This window comes from Arachis stenosperma, chromosome 6 (genome assembly GCF_014773155.1).
Source record: "Arachis stenosperma cultivar V10309 chromosome 6, arast.V10309.gnm1.PFL2, whole genome shotgun sequence".
Taxonomy (NCBI): Eukaryota; Viridiplantae; Streptophyta; class Magnoliopsida; order Fabales; family Fabaceae; genus Arachis; species Arachis stenosperma.
Window position 1 is genome coordinate 104,959,565 of NC_080382.1, and position 21,931 is coordinate 104,981,495.

General features: G+C 39.9%; 1 non-coding gene across 1 annotated transcript; it reads right to left on the reverse strand.

Moving 5' to 3' along the window:
• Window positions 1-18,930: 18,930 nt before the first annotated feature.
• Window positions 18,931-19,038, reverse strand: LOC130937852 (small nucleolar RNA R71). Its single transcript, XR_009069047.1, has one exon. It is a non-coding gene; the product is annotated as a small nucleolar RNA R71 (small nucleolar RNA).
• Between the last annotated feature and the right edge of the window lie 2,893 nt (window positions 19,039-21,931).

The following is a 21,931-nucleotide window of genomic DNA, read 5'->3' on the forward strand; positions in this document are numbered from 1 at the left end:
GATGGCTGATATGGATGTTGATCCATGGATGAGAATTCATGCATGTTTATGCTGAATTATTGATAATTGAGAATTGCACTTCCACTATCAGAGGCACGAGATACCTGGGAGGAAGCAGTGGCTAGCCACCACGTGCTCCAGGTGGAGGCTCGAGACTCTGTTGACCCTATGTCGTAAGTGTGGCCGGGCACTGTGAAAGACCCGGATGAGCTCGCCCCCGAAATATTCACCAGTGAGGGTGATGGATATGGATCATGTTTATGATCAAGTTTATAACGAGTATAACTCGAGTTGGGGATGCGCGACAGAGGGACAGTCCAATGGTTAGCGACCAGGACTTGTCGGGTTGGCTCTATAACCGACAAGATGATATCATCGGCCACTAGGGACAGGCATTCATCATATGCATACTATGTGAATTGTTTGAGATTGCCTATTTGACTGCATATTACTTGCTAATTGTCTAAATGTCTTAACTGCTCCTATTTGTATATTCTTTGTCTGATATAACTGTGTTTGCTATAATATACTCCTGCTGGTGGTTGGGGTTTGAAGGAATTGGAAAGGGAAGTATTAGTTAGACCGAAGAATCTTTAGTCAGATGCCCTTATATGGTTTAGCTTGTTTATAAGCTTTGATATTATCTGGAGGAAGTTCTAGGATTGCCTTTGGCTTTCCTCTATTATTATGTATTATATATGTGGAAGCTGTTACCATGCTGGGGACCTCTGGTTCTCACCCATGCGGATTTTGTGGTTTTCAGATGCAGGACGTGAGGTTTCCCGCTGAGGCATGCTGGAGACTTCTAAATTTGCGAAGATCCTTTGTTCTCGGGACTATGTTTTGGTTTATACGTTTTGCTTAGATACTTTTATCTCCATTAAATAATACAAACTGTGATGACTCCTCTGATGGGAGATTTTGGAGAATAAGTTTTATGTATTTGTGTCCCTTTGGGTTTCCTTTGGGGTTTTCCTTATTTTATCATATGTATATATTGCTATGCTCGGACCGGTTATCTTCGCAGCCGGATCTTGAGTCTTGATATTCCTATTTTTGACACTCCTTTGTATATATATAATCTCGCGTTGGGTTATCCCTGTTCGTTACGCTAACGATCGGAGTGTTGCGCTTTTGAGTTGCGGTTTTTGTTTGCCCCTTTTTCTACAAAGGCTCCTAGTTATAATCAATCATTCATACTACTATACGTACTAAATTTTTATTTTAGAGGTCGTAATACCTTGCCATCTCTGAATTATGACTTAAGCATAAGGCTCTGTATGGTAGGGTGTTACATTCATCCCATTCGATTTCTTGATGGCTTTGATGAGTGATTTTAGGTATAATAGGTTGGAATGACTTGATGAGAGTGGAGGAGACGCATGCAATAGGAAGAAAACAAGAAGAAATCAAAGGAGAAAAGTATTTCAGAGTGTCCCACGCACACTTTCTATGCCTACGCACAAGGGTCAAAATCTGCACCTGTGCCCACGCACACTTTCTATGCCTACGCACAAGGGTCAAAATCTGCACCTGTGCCCACGCACAACTCTGTACGTACGCACAGGAGAAAAAAATCAGTAAGTGTGTGTACGCACACATCTGTGCGTACGCACAGGTACCAGCGCATGACTTCATTAAAAAGTCACGTGGCTCACGATTTGAGGGGCTTTTTGGTCTGTTTCTGAAGGCTTTAGAGCATATATGAAGGAGGATACACTAGCATACAATATACAACATACTTAGGAGTAGTTTTAGGGTAGTTTAGTTTAGGTTTTCTCTCAATTTTAATTAGGATTTTGTAGAATTTTATAGTTCAATTTTGATCGTAGATTCTAGCTATTTCCATTGTAAGTATTTCCTTAATTTTCTCTTTTATTACATTAATTGTTCTACACTTTCTTATATTTTAAGTCATTTCGTCAATACATATATGCTTCTTGTAATTTTGAGTTCTAGTTCATGAATTTGATGCTTGATAGTTATTTTATGTTGTTGAGTTGCCTTTGTTGATTTTGATCATTTGTGGTTCATAGCTTTATCATTTTTCCAATTTTGACATGTTTTATGATTATGCCCACTATGTGTTTGATGAAATGCCAATTTTGATTATGGGGTAGTTTTCCACCCCTTGGCTTGGGGGAAGTGAGTATATGGATTACTAGAGTCATAATGTCCGACATTTAGTGATAATTCTTGGGTTGTTGGTTGTTATTGTTTCCACTAACGTAGCTTCTTACTAAGATAATTAGTAAGATAGTTAAGATTTGTTCATTAATAACAATTATTCTCACTTGACTTATTCTTCGATGTTAAGGCTAAGTGAGATTAATCCATCATAATTATCATAGTTGTGGTTATGGCAAGGAAGTAATTCCATAACTCATCCCAAGTCAAGGTTCCATTTATGTTTTGAACCACATTTTCATCATTTTAAAGCATTACTTGTCCTTATTACATACATAGTTCTTTTATTCCTTTATTAGTTTGTTAATTGAAATTTTGGATTGTTCGTTTATCTCTTTACTTATTTACTTCAATCATTGAAACCCCTTACTTTCCACAACCAAAATTGTGTGCTATTAGGCATTAGTTCCTAGGGAAGACGACCCAAGGTTTAATTACTCTCGGTATTTTGAATTAGAAAATTTAAAACTTTAATGGTGGGACTTGGTTGCCGGTTTGGTCTATACTTGCAACGAAAGTTATTTTAAGTGGAAAAATCCAAACTGGTGCAAATCCCATCCATCAAGTTTTTTGCTCCATTGCAGGGGAGCTAGTGCAATTGAGTGCTATGATTTTGGTTGTTGTGAATATATTAATAGTGTGAATAGATACTTTATGGGTTGTTTGTTTGTTTTTGCTATTAATTACTATTTTATTTCTTTTGTTTATGGATGTCTTTAGTTTTTATTTTCTATTTTTTCTATGAGTTATCACCCTCTTGGTTTGGAGTATAGTTGTGATCATTTTGTAGGGCTTGATAACTTCAATTTTAGATTGCATCATGGGATTGGAACATCAATTTTGGGAGAAGCAACCTTCTCTATACTACAATGAGCCAAACCTTTCCCAATATGAATACCCAAACTAAGGATATGGTGGATTTCACTTTGATTATGCACCTCCACTACCATATACCTATGACCCATACCCCTAATATAATCCTCAATCTCCACATCTTCAAACACCACACTAATACAACCATCCACCTTCTTACATACCACCTCAAGATACTCATCAACATGAACTACCTCCCACATATACAACCTTCCTCCCAAATAATGAAACCCCTCTTTCACCACAATATGAAGTTTTTCCACCCTTGGCCCAAGACCATCAAGACCTTCAAGCATTCTTCAAAGATCAAAAAGGGTTCTGAAGAACACAAGGGCAACTCATGGCTACCATAGCGAAAGCGGTGAACCACTTGGTCCTACTTTGCTCATCCGATCAAGGCATTCCTCTTGAAGAAAGTGGAAGGTTAACTAAAGCTTGTAGTGAAGAGGAGAGCATGGAGCCACAAGGGAAAGAGGAAGAGTTAGAGCATAAATTGAAACAAGAGGGAGAAAGCGAAATATGTGAATCGGAAGAGGTAAAAGGAGGATTGATGGAGAATGATCAAGATGCGGATTCCATCATAGTTGATTTTTTGTCCACATTGGTCAATCCCCTCAATGATCTTGATAAACCTTTCCCCTTTGGATTTGAAGGAGAGGTTAATGTGGACTTCACACAACCTCCAAAGTATGACTTAAGTGATAAGGAAGAGGAAGTTGGTGAGGAAGCAATTCTGTTCTAAAAACATATTGAGTGGGTGGCAATTTCACCTATGAACTTCATTGGCCCCCATCAATATGCTATCTTGGAGACGGATTACAAACTCAAAATCTTTCTTGGGTTCGTACAAGGTGGAGAAAGGAGTGTTGGTTGCCAAGTGAATCCAAAGTTCTTCAAGAAAGCCAATTCAAGCTTTGGGATTCAAGCATGGTGTGAAGCACGATTGAGTGGTTTTCAGAGAGTGTTGGAGTAATTCAAGGGTAATTTGAGAGCTTGTCCATCCGGCTTGAAGCATGTAGATCAATGATGAGCGGATAATTTATACGCTTTTTGGCATTGTTTTTAGTATGTTTTAGTTAGTTTTTATTATATTTTTATTAGTTTTTAGTTAAAATTTACTTTTCTAGACTTTACTATGAGTTTGTGTGTTTTTCTATGATTTCAGGTATTTTCTGGCTGAAATTAAGGGACCTGAGCAAAAATCTGATTCAGAGGCTGAAAAGGACTGCAGATGCTGTTGGATTCTGACCTCCCTACACTCGAAGTGGATTTTCTGAAGCTACAGAAGCCAAATTGGCGCGCTCTCATTTGCGTTGAAAAGTAGACATCCTGGGCTTTCCAGCAATGTATAATAGTCCATACTTTGCTCAAGATTTGATGGCCCAAACCGGCGTTCCAAATCAGCTCAAAACTGCCCGGCGTTAAACGCCGGAACTGGCACAAGAATGGGAGTTAAACGCCCAAACTGGCATAAAAGCTGGCGTTTAACTCCAAGAAAAGTCTCTACACATGAAAGCTTCAATACTCAGCCTAAGCACACACCAAGTGGGCTCGAAAGTGGATTTTTATGTCATTTACTCATCTTTGTAAACCCTAGGCTACTAGTTCTCTACAAATAAGACCTTTTACTATTGTATTCTCATCTTGGTAGCTATCTTTAGTCTTATGCTATCTTAGATCATTTGGGAGGCTGGCCATTCGACCATGCCTAGACCTTGTTCTTATGTATTTTCAACGGTGGAGTTTCTACAAACCATAGATTAAGGTGTGGAGCTCTGTTGTACCTCGAGTATTAATGCAATTACTATTGTTCTTCTATTCAATTCAGCTTGTTCTTGTTCTAAGATATCACTTGTTCCTCAACTTGATGAATGTGATGATCTGTGACACTCATCATCATTCTCACCTATGAACGTGTGCCTGACAACCACCTCCGTTCTACCTTAGATTGAGTGGATATCTCTTGGATCCCTTAATCGGAATCTTCGTGGTATAAGCTAGAATTGATGGCGGCATTCAAGAGAATCCGGAAGGTCTAAACCTTGTCTGTGGTATTCTGAGTAGGATTCAATGATTGAATGACTGTGACGAGCTTCAAACTCCTGAAGGCTGGGCGTTAGTGACAGACGCAAAAGAATCAATGGATTCTATTCCAACCTGATTGAGAACCGACAGATGATTAGCCATGCTGTGACAGAGCATTTGGACCATTTTCACTGAGAGGACGGGACTGTAGCCACTGACAACGGTGATGCCCAACATACAGCTTGCCATGGAAAGGAGTAAGAATGATTGGATGAAGACAGTAGGAAAGCAGAGAGACGGAAGGGACAAAGCATCTCCATACGCTTATCTGAAATTCTCACCAATGAATTACAGAAGTATCTCTATCCTTGTTTTATGTTTTATTCATAAATCATCCATAACCATTTGAATCTGCCTGACTGAGATTTACAAGGTGACCATAGCTTGCTTCATACCAACAATCTCCGTGGGATCAACCCTTACTCGCGTAAGGTTTATTACTTGGACGACCCAGTGCACTTGCTGGTTAGTTGTGCGAAGTTGTGATAAAGAGTTGAGATTGCAATTGAGCGTACCATGTTGATGGCGCCATTGATGATCACAATTTCGTGCACCAAGTTTTTGGCGCCGTTGCCGGGGAATTAAATGTCCTAACTATAGTTTCGCATTTGTTCCCTGCAATAACAGTGCCAAGTTTTGATCCGGCAACAACACCAAGTTTTTGGCGCCGTTGCCGGGGATTGTTTGAGTTTGGACAACTGACAGTTTATCTTGTTGCTTAGCTTAGGTATTTTTTTCAGAGTTCTTAAGAATGAATTCTAGTGTTTCAAGGTGATGTTCTTATCATCACCAAACCTGATTGATTTTCATCAATTTAGCTCTTGAATGCAATGTCCTGCTGAAGCTTGGCTAGCCATGTCTAATTTCTTTAGACTGAAGCTTTAGACTAACATTGCATGATTCCTGGAATTCTCATTAAGAATTTTGATATCTTTATTTTCTTTTTCACTCAATTTTCGAAAAAAAAAACCCAAAAAAATCACAAAATTATAAAAACCAAAAATATTCTATGTTTCTTGTTGAGTCTAGTGTCTCATGTTAAGTTTGGTGTCAATTGCATGTTTCTGTTCTTCTTGCATTCATTCATGTGTCTTAAGTGATCTTCAAGATGTTCTTGATGATTTTCTTGCTCTGATCTTTAAATTCTCTTGTCTTGAGTATTTTGTGTTTCTCATATGCATTCTCATTTTGTTAGTGTCAGTAGTATACAAACTGCTAAGTTTGGTGTCTTGCATGCATTGTTATTTGATTTTAGTTGCATTTTGATTATTCTTCATCATTAAAAATCCCAAAAAAAAATTTTATTTGTGTCTTTTCAAGTCAATAATACAGAGAATTGAAGATTCAGAACATACAGCAGAGAAATTATACAGAAAAAGCTGGACGTTCAAAACGCCCAATGAAGAAGGAAAACTGGCGTTTAAACGCCAGCCAGGATGCCTGGTTGGTCATTTAACACCCAAAAAGATAGTGTTTTGGGCGTTAAACGCCAGAATGGATACCATTCTGGGCGTTTAACGCCAGGATGGCACAAGAGGGAAGATTATGTTTTTAATGCAAATTTTTTTCAAGTTTTCAAAATTTTTTCAAAATCAAATCTTTTTAAATTGTTTTTCAAATCATATCTTCTCAATCATATCTTTTTAAAACCATAACTTTTCAATCATATCTTCTTAATCACATCTTTTTCAAAATAGTGTTCAATCATATCTTTTTGATTTCTAGTTTCAAAATCTTTTTCAAAAATCTCTTGATTTCCTTTTCACTCTTAGTTTTCGAAAATCAATTAGTAATTTTCAAAATGATTTTAAAATCTTTTACTTAATTTTCGAAAATTTCTTCCCTTCTTCTCACATCCTTCTATTTATGGACTAACACTCCTCCTTAATGCACAATTCGAACTCCATCATACTTGATAAGTTCGAATTCTTCTACCTCTTCCTTCTATTTTTCTTTTCCTCTGACACCTCAAGGAATCTCTATACTGTGACATAGAGGATTTCATATTTTCTTGTTTTCTTCTCTTTCATATGAGCAGGAGCAAAGATAAAAGCATTCTTGTTGAGGCTGACCCTAAACCTGAAAGGACCTTGAAGCGAAAGCTAAGAGAAGCTAAGGCACAACTCTCTATAGAGGACCTAACAGAAATCTTCAAAAAAGAAGAACCCATGGTAGCCGAAAACAACAACAATGCCAACAATGCAAGGAAGGTGCTGGTGACTTTACTGCACCTATGGGAGAAGCATCTCTATCCCTGCCATTGGAGCAAACAACTTTGAGCTTAAGCCTTAATTAGTTTCTCTAATGCAACAGAATTGCAAGTTCCATGGACTTCCATTGGAAGATCCTCATCAGTTTTTAGCTGAATTCTTGCAAATCTGTGACACTATCAAGACTAATGGAGTTGACCCTGAGATCTACAGACTTATGCTACTCCCTTTTGCTGTAAGAGACAGAGCTAGGATTTGGTTGGACTCACAACCTAAAGAAAGCCTAAACTCTTGGGAAAAGCTAGTCAATGCCTTCTTGGCAAAGTTCTTTCCACCTCAAAAATTGAGTAAGCTTAGAGTGAAAGTCCAAACCTTCAGACAGAAGGAAGGAGAATCCCTCTATGAAGCTTGGGAAAGATACAAACAATTAATCAGAAAGTGTCCTTCTGACATGCTTTCTGAATGGAGCATCATAGGTATCTTCTATGATGGTCTATCTGAACTGTCCAAGATGTCATTGGACAGCTCTGCTGGAGGATCTCTTCATCTGAAGAAGACGCCTACAGAAGCTCAAGAGCTCATTGAAATGGTTGCAAATAACCAATTCATGTACACTTCTGAAAGGAATCCTGTGAACAATGGGACAAATCAGAAGAAAGGAGTTCTTGAGATTGATACTCTAAATGCCATATTGGCTCAGAACAAAATATTGACTCAACAAGTCAATATGATTTCTCAAAGTCTGTCTGGAATGCAAGCTGCACCAGGCAGTACTAAGGACGCTTCATCTGAAGAAGGAGCTTATGATCCTGAGAACCCTTCAATGGAAAAGGTGAATTACATGGGAGAACCCTATGGAAACACCTATAATTCTTCATGGAAAAATCATCCAAATCTCTCATGGAAGGATCAACAGAGACCTCAACAAGGTTTCAACAATAATAATGGTGGAAGAAACAGGTTTAGCAATGGCAAGCCTTTTCCATCATCTTCTCAGCAACAGACAGAGAATTCTAAGCAGAACCACTCTGACTTAGCAACCTGGTCTCTGATCTAATCAAAACCACTCAAAGTTTCATGACTGAAACAAGGTCATCTATTAGGAATTTGGAGGCACAAGTGGGACAGCTGAGTAAGAAAGTTACTGAACTCCCTCCTAGTATTCTTCCAAGCAATACAGAAGAGAATCCTAAAGGAGAATGCAAGGCCATTAACATGATCCACATGGCCGAACTAGGAGATGAAGAAGAGGCAGCGAACGCCACTGAGGAAGACCTCAATGGACGTCCACTGGCCTCCAATGAGTTTCCTAATGAGGAACCATGGGAATCTGAGGCTCATAATGAGACCATAGAGATTCCATTGGATTTACTTCTGCCATTCATGAGCTCTGATGAGTATTCTTCCTCTGAAGAGGATGAAGATGTCACTGAAGAACAAGTTGCCAAGTACCTTGGAGCAATCATGAAGCTAAATGACAAGTTATTTGGTAATGAGACTTGGGAGGATGAACCCCCTTTGCTCACCAAAGAACTGGATGACTTGTCTAGGCAGAGATTACCTCAAAAGAGACAGGATCCTGGGAAGTTCTCAATACCTTGTGCCATAGGCACCATGACCTTCAAGAAGGCCTTGTGTGACTTAGGGTCAAGTGTAAACCTCATGCCTCTCTCTGTAATGGAGAAGCTAGGGATCTTTGAGGTACAAGCTGGAGGAATCTCACTAGAGATGGCAGACAATTCAAGAAAATAAGATTATGGGATTGTAGAGGATGTTCTGGTAAAGGTTGAAGACCATTACATCCCTGTTGATTTCATAGTCCTAAAGACTGGAAAGTGCATGGATGAATCCATCATCCTTGCCAGACCCTTCCTAGCCACAGCAAAGGCTGTGATTGATGTGGGCAGAGGAGAATTGATCATTCAAGTGAAAGGAGAATCCTTTGTGTTTAAGGCTCAAGGATATCCCTCTGTCAACATGGAGAGGAAGCATGAAGAGCTTCTCTCAAAACAGAGTCAAACAGAGCCCCCACAGTCAAACTCTAAGTTTGGTGTTGGGAGGCCACAACCAACTTCTAAGTTTGGTGTTGAACCCCCACATTCAAACTCTAAGTTGGGTGTTGGGAGGTCCCAACATTGCTTTGAGTATCTGTGAGGCTCCATGAGAGCCCTCTGTCAAGCTACTGACATTAAAGAAGCGCTTGTTGGGAGGCAACCCAATGTTATAATTATCTATTTTCCTTTGTTATTTTATGTTTTTTGTAGGTTGATGATCATGGAAAGTCACAAAATCAATTGAAAAAGCAAAAACAGAATGAAAAACAGAAAAAAAAATAGCACACCCTGGAGGAAGATCTTGCTGGCGTTTAAACGCCAGTAAGGGCAGCAAATGGGCGTTTAACGCCCAGTCTGGCACCATTCTGGGCGTTTAACGCCAGAAAGGGGCACCAGACTGGCATTAAACGCCAGGAAAGGGCAAGAAGCTGGCGTTAAACGCCAGAAATGGGCACCAGCCCGGCGTTTAACGCCATAATTGGCATAAAGAGCATTTTTGCTCGCCACTTGGTGCAGGGATGAATTTTCCTTGACACCTCAGGATCTGTGGACCCCACAGGATCCCCACCTACCCCATCACCCTCTCTCTTCTTCTTCACCCATTCACCAATCATCTCAACCACTCTTCCCCAAAAACCCCTCACCTATCAAATCCCATCTTTCTCTTCACCACTCACATCCGTCCTTCATAAAACCTCACCATTCAAATTCAAACCACTTTCCCTCCCAAACCCACCCATTCAAAACCGAACCCTATCCCTCTCTCCACCCCTATATAAACCCATCTTCACTCCTTCATCTTCACACAACCTAAACACTACTTCTCCCCCTTTGGCCGAACCACAAAGCCATCTCCATCTCCTCTATTTCTTCTTCTTCTACTCTCTTCTTTTTTTTTTTTTGCTCGAGGACGAGCAAACCTTTTAAGTTTGGTGTGGTAAAAGCATTGCTTTTTGTTTTTCCATAACCATTTATGGCATCCAAGGCCGGAGAAACCTCTAGAAAGAGGAAAGTGAAGGCAAAAGCTTCCACCTCCGAGTCATGGGAGATGGAGAGATTCATCTCAAGGGTGCATCAAGACCACTTCTATGAAGTTGTGGCCATGAAGAAGGTGATCCCCGAGGTCCCCTTCAAGCTCAAAAAGGGTCAATTTTGATCAAAGGTTGGACCAAGTCCTCATAGACATCTGTGAAGAGGGTGCTCAATGGAAGAGAGAGGGAAGCCAGTTCAACTAAGAAGGCATGACCTCAAGCCCATCACTAAGAAAAGGATGGAGCAAACAAGAGATCCCACTCATCATGAAATCCCTGAGATACCTCAAGGGATGCACTTTCCTCCACAAAACTATTGGGAGCAAATTAACACCTCCTTAGGAGAATTGAGTTCCAACATGGGACAACTAAGGGTGGAGCACCAAGAACATTCCATCCTCCTTCATGAAATTAGAGAAGATCAAAGAATCATGAGAGAGGAGCAACAAAGGCAAGGAAGAGACATTGAGGAGCTCAAGCACTCCATAAGATCTTCAAGAGGAAGAACAAGTCGCCATCACTAAGGTGGACCCGTTCTTTAATCTCCTTGTTCTTTATTTTCCTGTTTTTCGAAAAACCATGCTTATGTTTATCTATATTTGTGTCTTATTACATGATCATTAGTGTCTTAGTGTCTATGCCTTAAAGTTATGAATGTCCTATGAATCCATCACCTTTCTTAAATGAAAAATGTTCTTAATTGAAAAAGAGAAGAATTGCATGAATTTTGAATTTTATAACAGATTAATTATTTTGATGTGGTGGCAATATTTTGGTTTCTGAATGTATGCTTGAACAGTGCATATGCCTTTTGAATTTGTTGTTCATGAATGTTGGCTCTTGAAAGAATGATGAAAAAGGAGACATGTTACTGAGGATCTAAAAAATCATAAAAATGATTCTTGAAGCAAGAAAAAGCAGTGAATATAAAAAAAAGAGAAAAGAGAGAAAAACGAAAAAAAAAGAGAGAGAGAAAAGAAAAAAATAATAAAGTCGTGATCCAAGGCAAAAAGAGTGTGCTTAAGAACCCTAGACACCTCTAATTAGGGACTTTAGCAAAGCTGAGTCACAATCTGAAAAGGTTCACCCAATTATGTGTCTGTGACATGTATGTATCCGGTGGTAATACTGGAAGACAGAGTGCTTTGGGCCACGGCCAAGACTCATAAAGTAGCTGTGTTCAAGAATCATCATACTTAACTATGAGAATCAATAACACTATCTGGATTCTGAGTTCCTATAGAAGCCAATCATTCTGAATTTCAAAGGATAGAGTGAGATGCCAAAATTGTTCAGAGACAAAAAGCTAAAAGCCTCGCTCATCTAATTAATACTGATCTTCATAAATGTTTTTGGAATTCCTTGCATATTCTCTTCTCTTTATCTTATTTGATTTTCAGTTGCTTGGGGACAAGCAACAATTTAAGTTTGGTGTTGTGATGAGCGGATAATTTATACGCTTTTTGGCATTATTTTTAGTATGTTTTAGTTAGTTTTTATTATATTTTTATTAGTTTTTTAGTTAAAATTCACTTTTCTGGACTTTACTATGAGTTTTTGTGTTTTTCTGTGATTTCAGGTATTTTCTGGCTGAAATTAAGGGACTTGAGCAAAAATCTGATTCAGAGGCTGAAAAGGACTGCAGATGCTGTTGGATTCTGACCTCCCTGCACTCGAAGTGATTTTCTAGAGCTACAGATGCCCAATTGGCGCGCTCTCAATTGTGTTGGAAAGTAGACATTCTGGGCTTTCCAGAAATGTATAATAGTCCATACTTTGCCCAAGATTTGATGGCCCAAACCGGCGTTCCAAATCAGCTTAAAATTGCCCGGCGTTAAACGCCGGAACTGGCACAAGAATGGGAGTTAAACGCCCAAACTGGCATAAAAGCTGGCGTTTAACTCCAAGAAAAGTCTCTACACATGAAAGCTTCAATACTCAGCCCAAGCACACACCAAGTGGGACCGGAAGTGGATTTTTATGTCATTTACTCATCTTTGTAAACCCTAGGCTACTAGTTCTCTACAAATAGGACCTTTTACTATTGTATTCTCATCTTGGTAGCTATCTTTAGTCTTATGCTATCTTAGATCATTTGGGAGGCTGGCCATTCGACCATGCCTAGACCTTGTTCTTATATATTTTCAACGGTGGAGTTTCTACACACCATAGATTAAGGTGTGGAGCTCTGCTGTACCTCGAGTATTAATGCAATTATTATTGTTCTTCTATTCAATTTAGCTTGTTCTTGTTCTAAGATATCACTTGTTCCTCAACTTGATGAATGTGATGATCCGTGACACTCTCATCATCATTCTCACCTATGAACCGTGTGCCTGACAACCACCTCCGTTCTACCTTAGATTGAGTGGATATCTCTTGGATCCCTTAATCGGAATCTTCGTGGTATAAGCTAGAATTGATGGCGGCATTCAAGAGAATCCGGAAGGTCTAAACCTTGTATGTGGTATTCTGAGTAGGATTCAATAATTGAATGACTGTGACGAGCTTCAAACTCCTAAAGGCTGGGCATTAGTGACAGACGCAAAAGAATCAATGGATTCTATTCCAACCTGATTGAGAACCGACAGATGATTAGCCATGCTGTGACAGAGCATTTGGACCATTTTCACTGACAGGACAGGACTGTAGACACTGACAACGGTGATGCCCAACATACAGCTTGCCATGGAAAGGAGTATGAAGGATTGGATGAAGACAGTAGGAAAGCAGAGAGACGGAAGGGACAAAGCATCTCCATACGCTTATCTGAAATTCTCACCAATGAATTACAGAAGTATCTCTATCCTTGTTTTATGTTTTATTCATAAATCATCCATAACCATTTGAATCTGCCTGACTGAGATTTACAAGGTGACCATAGCTTGCTTCATACCAACAATCTCCGTGGGATCGACCCTTACTCGCGTAAGGTTTATTACTTGGACGACCCAGTGCACTTGCTGGTTAGTTGTGCGAAGTTGTGATAAAGAGTTGAGATTGCAATTGAGCGTACCATGTTGATGGCGCCATTGATGATCACAATTTCGTGCACCAATCAACAAGAAGGAGAACGGGAAACTAGAATATAGGATCCCAGAGGAGAGTCAAAGACCAAGCTTGGATGGAGATTTAAGGAGGAGTGGAAACACAAGCCAGCCTAAGCTCCTAACAAGAGTCTCCTCAACAATTCCAACTTAAGGACTATAAACCAAAGTGCTAGTGGGAGACACCCCACCATGGCAACATTGTTCTTACCCTTCTTTGTTTATAATTTTGGTTTATTACATGTTTATTTGTCTTAGTTAGCCTAGGATTAGTTGAATTTTTTAGTTTAGTTAGGTTAATTTTCATATGGATCATGAATTTATGGATTTTTGAATGTTGGGGGTTGAAATCTTGTGAGCTGAGGTTTAATACCTTAGATTTTGAAAGAAACTTTTTTTGGAGAAACAGGGCATCGTGCGTGCACCCACCCTTGTGCACGCGCACACAATCCCAAAATTCTGCATTTTGTGCGTACGCACCCACCTGTGCATACGAACACTAGCCTGCATAGCCTGTTGGGAGCACTTGCATACCTTGTGCACGCACATCTCCCTTTGTTTTGCATCCTGTGCGTACGCACTCGTCTGTGCGTACGCACACTAACCTTTTTTTTTGCGCATTGTATGCGTACGCACCTGCTTGTGCGTATGCGCACTCCCTTACACTCCTTCTACTGGGAGCGCTAGCACGCCCTGTGCGTATGAACCCCTATCCATTTTTGTTCCAGTGCGTGCGCACAACACGCACACATGATCCTTCCCCAAGTAAAAAAACAAAAAAAGAGTCTTCTGTGCATGCGCACACCCTTGTGCGTACGCACACTTCTTAATCCCCTCTCTGCTCAGAGCATTCGCACACCCTTGTGCGTCCAAATACCCCTATTTTCCACCATGTGTGTGTACGCACACATACCTGTGCGTGCGCACAGATGCTGTTTTGGGAAAAATTTTTATTGCACTTTGAATTAAGTCCTAACGCACTTCCACCCCCTCCACCCCTCTCTTCTTTTGCTTTTGCCCTATTCTCTACTTATTCTTGTTAATTTTGTTTGCATTTCATTTTGATTTTAGTAATTATATTGGGTGTCATTTAGTTGTTTCTTAATTGAATAAGTTGCAAGTGTTTGATTGATGTTGATTGGTTTGTTTCTTGTTTGAAATTTACATCAATATACTTATACTCTGCTTTAATTTACTAGTACCTACTGGGTTTGAAAATTCATGTTTTGATTGCACCCTAGGATAAATTATTTGTAAGTACATTGAATATTAGTGAATTGAGTTGATATTACTTGTTCATCATGATTTTCATGTCAAATTAATCACATGATCAGTACTTGTTTCTTTGTAATGCTTTGCATTTGTTTGAGTGACTTGGCTTGATTGTTATCAAACTTGTCACTTTTTGCAACAAGTACCTTTACCATGTGACTATTTCATTATGTTTCATGATGAATAAGGATATTTCTTTTCATTATTGGATTGGTTATTGTTTATTGTGCTTCTATATCAATTTTACGCCTTCACTTGCACGATTTCAATATCCAATATCTCAAATACTCAATTCACTTGAGTTATGGTTACCTAGGGTTGCGTGTGCCTTAAATTTTGCTTATTCTTTACTTGCAACCTAGGCTACATAATTGACGAAATCAATCTTAACTATTTCTTTTAATTATGTGGTTGCCGTTTTTACCCGGCCAATGTGTGTTTTCTAAACCGTGCACACTTAGAATACATACATTGTCTTTCATTATACCACAATCACATGAACTCTTCCTCAATTCTTGTTTATTTGGTTTCTACAGCAGCCCAAGTGATGAGCGGATAATTTGTACGCTTTTTGGCATTGTTTTTAGTATGTTTTTAGTATAATCTAGTTAGTTTTTAGTATATTTTTATTAGTTTTTAATTAAAATTCACTTTTCTGGACTTTACTATGAGTTTGTGTGTTCTGATCCAGACTCAAAAGGACTGTAGATGCTGTGGATTCTGACCTCCCTGCACTCGAAGTGGATTTTCTGGAGCTACAGAAGCCCAAAACGCCGGAACTGGCACCAAAATGGGAGTTAAACGCCCAAACTGGCATAAAAGCTGGCGTTTAACTCCAAGAAGTCTCTACACGAAAATGCTTCATGCTCAGCCCAAGCACACACCAAGTGGGCCCGGAAGTGGATTTTATGTCATTTATCATCTTTGTACACCTTAGGCTACTAGTTTTCTATAAGTAGGACCTTTACTATGTATTTGACATCTTGGTAGCTATCTTCGTTTTATGCTATCTTAGATCATTTGGGAGGCTGGCCTCACGGCCATGCCTAGACCTTGTTCTTATGTATTTTCAACGGTGGAGTTTCTACACACCAGATTAAGTGTGGAGCTCTGCTGTACCCGAGTATTAATGCAACTATTGTTTTTTCTATTCAATTCCGCTTGTTCTTGTTCCAAGATATCACCTGTTCTTCAACTTTGATGAATGTGATGATCCGTGACACTCATCATCATTCTCACTTATGAACAAAGTGACTGACAACCACTCTTGTTCTACAAGCATACGAGGCTTAGTGAATATCTCTTGGATTCCTGATAACACGATGCATGGTTGATCGCCTGACAACCGAGTGCTCGCCTGACAAACGAGCCAGCCATTCCGTGAGATCAGAGTCTTCGTGGTATAGGCAAGAACTGATGGCGGCATTTAAGAGAATCCGGAAGGTCTAACCTTGTCTGTGGTATTCTGAGTAGGATTCAATGATTGAATGACTGTGACGTGCTTCAAACTCCTAGCAGGCGGGGCGTTAGTGACAGACGCAAAAGGATCGATGGATTTTATTCCGGCCTGACCGAGAACCGACAGCTGATTAGCCATATGCTGTGACAGAGCATGGGAACATTTTCACTGAGAGGATGGGAGGTAGCCATTGACAACGGTGAAACCCTACATGAGCTTGCCATGGAAAGGAGTAAGAAGGATTGGATGAAGACTGTAGGAAAGCAGAGAGACGGAAGGGAAGGCATCTCCATTCGCTTATCTGAAGCTCTCACCAATGATATACATAAGTATCTCTATCTTTTTCTTTATGCTTTATTCGTTTATCACTATACCCATTTGAGTCTGCCTGACTGAGATTTACAAGGTGACCATAGCTTGCTTCATAGCAACAATCTCCGTGGGATCGACCCTTACTCACGTAAGGTATTACTTGGACGACCCAGTGCACTTGCTGGTTAGTTGTGCAAAGTTGTGTAGTGAATCACAATTTCGCGCACCAAGTTTTTGGCGCCGTTGCCGGGGATTGTTTGTGTATGGACAACTGACGGTTCATCTTGTTGCTTAGATTAGGTATTTATTTTTTTCGAAATTCTTGAAAATGAATTCTAGAGTTTCATGATGATTTGTTGAAATCTGGCTGGCTGAGAAGCCATGTCTAATCTCATTGGACCGAGGTTTCAACTTATCATCACAGAAGCTTGTTGATTTTTTTTTATCAATCTTGCTTTTGGAGCAGTGATCTGCTAAGGCTTGGCTGGCCTTTGGCCATGTCTAGTGTTTTGGACCGAAGCTGTCTTTGAAAGCTTGGCTGGCTGTGAAGCCATGTCTAATTCCTGGACCGGAGTCTTAGACTAGCATTGCACTGATTCCTGGAATTCTCATTAAGAATTTTGATATCTTTTTCCACTTAATTTTTGAAAATCACAAAAAAAAAATTCACAAAATCATAAAAAACCAAAAATATTTGATGTTTCTTGCTTGAGTCTAGTGTCTTATCTTAAGTTTGGTGTCAATTGCATACATTCATTCATGTGTCTTAAGGATCTTCAAGTAATTCTTGGTGATTTCTTACTCTGATCTTTGAATTCTTTTGACTTGAGTGTTTATGTGTCTCATATAATATCAGTAGTATACAAACTGCTAAGTTTGGTGTCTTGCATGCATTGTTATTTGATTCTTGTTGCATTTTGATTATTAAAAATCCAAAAATATTTTTAATTTGTGTCTTTTCAAGTCAATAATACAAAGAATTGAAGATTCAGAACATACTGCAGAGGAATCACACAGAAAAAGCTGGGCATTCAAAAATGCCCAGTGAAGAAGGACAGACTGGCGTTTAAACGCCAGCCAGGATACCTGGTTGGGCGTTTAACGCCCAAAAAGGGTGCATTTTGGGCGTTAAACGCCAGAATGGATACCATTCTGGGCGTTTAACGCCAGGATGGCACTAGGGGGAAGATTTTGTTTTTCAAATCAAAATTTTTTTCAAGTTTTCAAAGTTTTTCAAAATCAAATCTTTTCAAATCATATCTTTTCAATCAAATGTTTTCAAAATCAATTTCTTTCTTTTTCAAAGATACTTACTAACAATTAATGATTTGATTGAACATCTCAAATTTGTTGCCTTTTCTGTTGAGAAAGGTTTAATGTTTGAATCATATCTTTTCTTGTTAGGCAAGTCATTAACTTTCAAAATCAAATCTTTTAAAAAAATTGTTTTCAAAACATATCTTTTAAAATTGTTTTCAAATCAAATCTTTTCAATCATATCTTTTTAATCACATCTTTTTCAAAATAAGTTTTCAATCAATCTTTTTAACTTCTAATTTCAAAATCTTTTTCAAAAATCACTTGATTTCTTTTCCACTTTGAATTTTTGAAAATTATCAATCAATTTTTCAAAATGTTTTTGACATCTTTTTAATTAATTTTCGAAAATTCTCTTCCCTTCCACATCCTTCTATTTATGGAGTACTACTCCTTCTTAATGCACAATTCGAACTCTATCTAATCAAGTTCGAATTCTTCTACCTTCTTCTTCTATTTTTCTTTTCCTCTGACACCTCAAGGAATCTCTATACTGTGACATAGAGGATTCCATATTTTCTTGTTCTCTTCTCTTTCATATGAGCAGGAACAAAGACAAAGGCATTCTTGTTGAAGCTGACCCTGAACCTGAAAGGACCTTGAAGCGAAAGCTAAGAGAAGCTAAGGCACAACTCTCTGTTGAGGACCTGACCGAATTCTTCAAAGAAGAAGAACCCATGGCAGCCGAAAACAACAACAATGCCAACAATGCAAGGAAGGTGCTGGGTGACTTTACTGCACCTACTCCCAATTTCTATGGGAGAAGCATCTCTATCCCTGCCATTGGAGCAAACAACTTTGAGCTTAAGCCTCAATTAGTTTCTCTAAATGCAACAGAATTGCAAGTTCCATGGACTTCCAATGGAAGATCCTCATCAGTTTTTAGCTGAGTTCTTGCAAATCTGTGACACAGTCAAGACTAATGGGGTTGACCCTGAGGTCTACAGACTGATGCTATTCCCTTTTGCTGTAAGAGACAGAGCTAGAATATGGTTGGACTCACAACCTAAAGATAGCCTGGACTCTTGGGAAAAGCTAGTCAATGCCTTCTTGGCAAAGTTCTTTCCAACTCAAAAATGGAGTAAGCTTAGAGTGGAAGTCCAAACCTTCAGACAGAAGGATGGAGAATTCCTCTATGAAGCTTGGGAAAGATACAAACAATTAATCAGAAAATGTCCCTCAGACATGCTTTCTGAATGGAGCATCATAGGTATTTTCTATGATAGTCTCTCTGAACTATCCAAGATGTCTTTGGATAGCTCTGCTGGAGGATCTCTTCATCTAAAGAAGACGCCTACAGAGGCTCAAGAGCTCATTGAGATGGTTGCAAATAACCAATTCATGTACACTTCTGAAAGGAATCCTGTGAACAATGGGACAAGTCAGAAGAAAGGAGTTCTTGAGATTGATACTCTGAATGCCATACTGGCTCAGAATAAGATATTAACTCAACAAGTTAATTTGATTTCTCAAAGTCTGTCTGGAATGCAAAATGCACCTGGCAGTACTAAGGATGCTTCATCTGAGGAAGAAGCTTATGATCCTGAGAACCCTTCAATGGAAGAGGTGAATTACCTAGGAGAACCCTATGGAAACACCTATAATTCTTCATGGAGAAATCACCCAAATTTCTCATGGAAGAATCAAGAGAAACCTCAACAAGGTTTCAACAACAACAATGGTGGAAGAAACAGGTTTAGCAATGGCAAGCCTTTTCCATCATCTTCTCAGCAACAGACAGAGAATTCTAAGCAGAACCCCTCTGACTTAGCAACCATGGTCTCTGATCTAATCAAAACCACTCAAAGTTTCATGACTGAAACAAGGTCTTCCATTAGGAATTTGGAAGCACAAGTGGGACAGCTGAGCAAGAAAGTTACTGAACTCCCTCCTAGTACTCTCCCAAGTAATACAGAAGAAAATCCAAAAGGAGAGTGCAAAGCCATAACCATGGCCGAATTTGGAGAGGAGGGAGAGGAAGTGAACGCCACTGAGGAAGGCCTCAATGGGCGTGCACTGACCTCCAATGAGTTCCCTAGTGAGGAACCATGGGAATCTGAGGCTCAAAATGAGACCATAGAGATTCCATTGGACTTACTTCTGCCATTCATGAGCTCTGATGAGTATTCTTCCTCTGAAGAGGATGAGTATGTCACTGAAGAGCAAGTTGCTAAATACCTTGGAGAAATCATGAAGCTAAATGACAAGTTATTTGGAAATGAGACTTGGGAGGATGAACCTCCCTTGCTCACCAAAGAACTGGATGACTTGTCTAGGCAGAAATTACCTCAAAAGAGACAAGATCCTGGGAAGTTTTCCATACCTTGTACCATAGGCACCATGACCTTCAAGAAGGCTCTGTGTGACTTAGGGTCAAGTGTAAACCTCATGCCTCTCTCTGTAATGGAGAAGCTAGGGATCTTTGAGGTACAAGCTGCAAGAATCTCACTAGAGATGGCAGACAACTCAAGAAAACAAGCTCATGGACTTGTAGAGAATGTTTTGGTAAAAGTTGAAGACCATTACATCCCTACTGATTTCATAGTCCTAGAGACTGGGAGGTGCATGGATGAATCCATCATCCTTGGTAGACCCTTCCTAGCCACAGCAAAGGCTGTGATTGATGTTGATGGAGGAGAGTTGATCATTCAAGTGAATGAAAAATCCTTGGTGTTTAAGGCTCAAGGATATCCCTCTGTCACCATGGAGAGGAAGCATGAAGAGCTTCTCTCAAATCAGAGTCAAACAGAGCCCCCACAGTCAAACTCTAAGTTTGGTGTTGGGAGGCCACAACCAAACTCTAAGTTTGGTGTTGAACCCCCACATTCAAACTCTAAGTTTGGTGTTGGGAGGTTCCAACATTACTCTGAGTATCTGTGAGGCTCCATAAGAGCCCTCTGTCAAGCTACTGACATTAAAGAAGCGCTTGTTGGGAGGCAACCCAATGATTATATTTTATATATTTCTCTTTGTTATTTTATGTTTTTTGTAGGTTGATGATCATAAGAAGTCACAAATCCATTGAAAAAGCAAAACAGAATGAAAAACAGGAAGAAAAACAGCACACCCTGGAGGAAGAATTCACTGGCGTTTAAACGCCAGTGAGGCTAGCAGTTGGGCGTTTAACGCCCAGTCTGGCACCATTCTGGGCGTTTAACGCCAGAAAGGGGCACCAGACTGGCGTTAAACGCCAGAAAAGGGCAAGAACCTGGCGTTAAACGCCAGGAATGGGCACCAGCCCGGCGTTTAACGCCAGAAATGGCTCAAAACGTGATTTTGAGCAACATTTGGTGCAGGGATGACTTTTCCTTGACACCACAGGATCTGTGGACCCCACAGGATCCCCACCTACCCCACCACCACTCTCTCTCTTCTTCCCCCATTCACCAATCACCTCATTACCTCTTCCCCAAAACCCCTTCACCTATCAAATCCCATCCTTCTCTTCACCACTCACATCCATCCTTCATAAAACCCCACCAACCTCACCCTTCAAATTCAAACCACTTTCCCTCCCAAACCCACCCATAATGGCCGAACCCCATCTCCCCTCTCTCCTATAAATACCCTTCTTCACTCCTTCATTTTCACACAACCTAAACATCACCCCCCCTCCTTGGCCGAATACATAAGCCATCTCCTTCTCCCTCATTTCTTCTTCTTCTACTCTCTCCTTTCTTCTTTTGCTCGAGGACGAGCAAACCTTTTAAGTTTGGTGTGGTAAAAGCATTGCTTTTTGTTTTTCCATAACCATTTATGGCATCCAAGGCCGGAGAAACCTCTAGAAAGAGGAAAGGGAAGGCAAAAGCTTCCACTTCCGAGTCATGGGAGATGGAGAGATTCATCTCAAGGGTGCATTAAGACCACTTCTATGAAGTTGTGGCCTTGAAGAAGGTGATCCCCGAGGTCCCTTTTTCACTCAAAAAGAGTGAATATCCGGAGATCCGCCATGAGATCCGAAGAAGAGGTTGGGAAGTGCTTACCAACCCCATTCAACAAGTCGGAATCTTGATGGTTCAAGAGTTCTATGCCAATGCATGGATCACCAAGAACCATGATCAAAGTGTAAACCCGGATCCAAAGA